At 42.0% G+C, this 3,023-nt stretch overlaps 1 non-coding gene across 1 annotated transcript; it reads right to left on the bottom strand.

Annotated features, from left to right (window-relative positions):
• Positions 1-2,724: 2,724 nt before the first annotated feature.
• trnar-ccu lies at positions 2,725-2,798 on the bottom strand. Its single transcript has one exon. It is a non-coding gene; the product is annotated as a tRNA-Arg (tRNA).
• Between the last annotated feature and the right edge of the window lie 225 nt (positions 2,799-3,023).

Here is a 3,023-nt window from a genome sequence, read left to right as displayed (position 1 = left end):
TTGTAATCAATATGACCAATACGAACTGATGGAAGAGTGTAAAAAAAAAATGTATAATGGCACTTACACATGGAATGAAACTACGCATTTTTAAAAATATTTGTTGGCACTTAAATGCTATAAAAGCTGGTTAGCCGAAAATGTTTTTCGATCCATCAACCTCTGGGTTATGGGCCCAGCACGCATCCGCTGCACAACTCTGCTTCAGCCACTTCAGCAAAGACTAAACCTCACAATCCATGGCTTAGGAGGCCAGTGTCTTAAGCCACTGGGGATCTTTGTAATCAATATGACCAATACGAACTGATGTAAGAGGTAAAAAAAAAATGTATAATGGCACTTACACATGGAATGAAACTACGCATTTTTAAAAATATTTGTTTGCACTTAAATGCTATAAAAAGCTGGTTAGCCGAAAATGTTTTCGATCCATCAACCTCTGGGTTATGGGCCCAGCACGCATCCGCTGCACAACTCTGCTTTCAGCCACTTCAGCAAAGACTAAACCTCACAATCCATGGCTTAGGAGGCCAGTGTCTTAAGCCACTGGGGATCTTGTAATCAATATGACCAATACGAACTGATGTAAGAGGTAAAAAAAAAATGTATAATGGCACTTACACATGGAATGAAACTACGCATTTTTAAAAAATTTGTTGGCACTTAAATGCTTAAAAAGCTGGTTAGCCGAAATGTTTTCGATCATCGACCTCGGGTTATGGGCCAACAGCATGCTTCTGCTGGGCCACAATGTTTTACAACCACCCCAGATGGGACTGGAACCACAATTCTGGCTTAGGAGGCAGTGCCTTATCCATTAGGCCACTGGGGCACTGTCTACCTTTCACAACCAGTACGAACTGGTTATGGGCCCAGCATGCATCCGCTGCACAACTCTGCTTTCAGCCACTTCAGCAAAGACTAAACCTCACAATCCATGGTTTAGGAGGCCAGTGTCTTAGGCCACTGGGGATATTTGTAATCAATATGACCAATACGAACTGATGGAAGAGGTAAAAAAAAAATGTATAATGGCACTTACACATGGAATGAAACTACGCATTTAAAAATATTTGTTCGCACTTAATGCTATAAAAAGCTGGTTAGCCGAAAATGTTTCGATCCATCAACCTCTGGGTTATGGGCCCAGCACGCATCCGCTGCACAACTCTGCTTTCAGCCACTTCAGCAAAGACTAAACCTCACAATCCATGGCTAGGAGGCCAGTGTCTTAAGCCACTGGGGATCTTTGTAATCAATATGACCAATACGAACTGATGTAAGAGGTAAAAAAAAATGTATAATGGCACTTACACATGGAATGAAACTACGCATTTTTAAAAAATATTTGTTGGCACTTAAATGCTATAAAAAGCTGGTTAGCCGAAAATGTTTTCGATCCATCGACCTCTGGGTTATGGACACAGCATGCTTCTGCTGGGCCACAATGTTTACAACCCCCAGATGGGACTTGAACCCACAATTCCTGGCTTAGGAGGCCAGTGCCTTATCCATTAGGCCACTGGGGCACTGTCTACCTTTCACAACCAGTACGAACTGGTTATGGGCCCAGCATGCATCCGCTGCACAACTCTGCTTTCAGCCACTTCAGCAAAGACTAAACCTCACAATCCATGGTTTAGGAGGCCAGTGTCTTAGGCCACTGGGGATATGTTGTAATCAATATGACCAATACGAACTGATGGAAGAGGTAAAAAAAAAATGTATAATGGCACTTACACATGGAATGAAACTACGCATTTTTTAAAAATATTTGTTCGCACTTAAATGCTATAAAAAGCTGGTTAGCCGAAAATGTTTTCGATCCATCAACCTCTGGGTTATGGGCCCAGCACGCATCCGCTGCACAACTCTGCTTTCAGCCACTTCAGCAAAGACTAAACCTCACAATCCATGGCTTAGGAGGCCAGTGTCTTAAGCCACTGGGGATCTTTGTAATCAATATGACCAATACGAACTGATGTAAGAGGTAAAAAAAAAATGTATAATGGCACTTACACATGGAATGAAACTACGCATTTTTTAAAAATATTTGTTGGCACTTAAATGCTATAAAAAGCTGGTTAGCCGAAAATGTTTTCGATCCATCAACCTCTGGCTTATGGGCCCAGCACGCATCCGCTGCACAACTCTGCTTTCAGCCACTTCAGCAAAGACTAAACCTCACAATCCATGGCTTAGGAGGCCAGTGTCTTAAGCCACTGGGGGTCTTTGTAATCAATATGACCAATACGAACTGATGAAGAGGTAAAAAACAAAAAATGTATAATGGCACTTACACATGGAATGAAACTACGCATTTAAAAAAAATATTTGTTTGCACTTAAATGCTATAAAAAGCTGGTTAGCCGAAAATGTTTTCAATCCATCAACCTCTGGGTTATGGGCCCAGCACGCATCCGCTGCAAAACTCTGCTTTCAGCCACTTCAGCAAAGACTAAACCTCACAATCCAATGGTTTAGGAGGCCAGTGTCTTAGGCCACTGGGGATATTTGTAATCAATATGACCAATACGAACTGATGGAAGAGGTAAAAAAAAATGTATAATGGCACTTACACATGGAATGAAACTACGCATTTTTTTAAAAATATTTGTTCGCACTTAAATGCTATAAAAAGCTGGTTAGCCGAAAATGTTTTCGATCCATCGACCTCTGGGTTATGGACACAGCATGCTTCTGCTGGGCCACAATGTGTACAACCACCCCAGATGGGACTTGAACCCACAATTCCTGGCTTAGGAGGCCAGTGCCTTATCCATTAGGCCACTGGGGGCACTGTCTACCTTTCACAACCAGTACGAACTGGTTATGGGCCCAGCATGCATCCGCTGCACAACTCTGCTTTCAGCCACTTCAGCAAAGACTAAACCTCACAATCCATGGTTTAGGAGGCCAGTGTCTTAGGCCACTGGGGATATTTGTAATCAATATGACCAATACGAACTGATGTAAGAGGTAAAAAAAAAATGTATAATGGCACTTACACATGGAATGAAACT

Source organism: Oncorhynchus mykiss, unplaced genomic scaffold, assembly GCF_013265735.2.
Source record: "Oncorhynchus mykiss isolate Arlee unplaced genomic scaffold, USDA_OmykA_1.1 un_scaffold_392, whole genome shotgun sequence".
In the NCBI taxonomy this organism is placed as follows: Eukaryota; Metazoa; Chordata; class Actinopteri; order Salmoniformes; family Salmonidae; genus Oncorhynchus; species Oncorhynchus mykiss.
The sequence above is the reverse complement of the archived record's forward strand: the minus strand, read 5'-3'. Positions and strand labels throughout refer to the sequence as shown.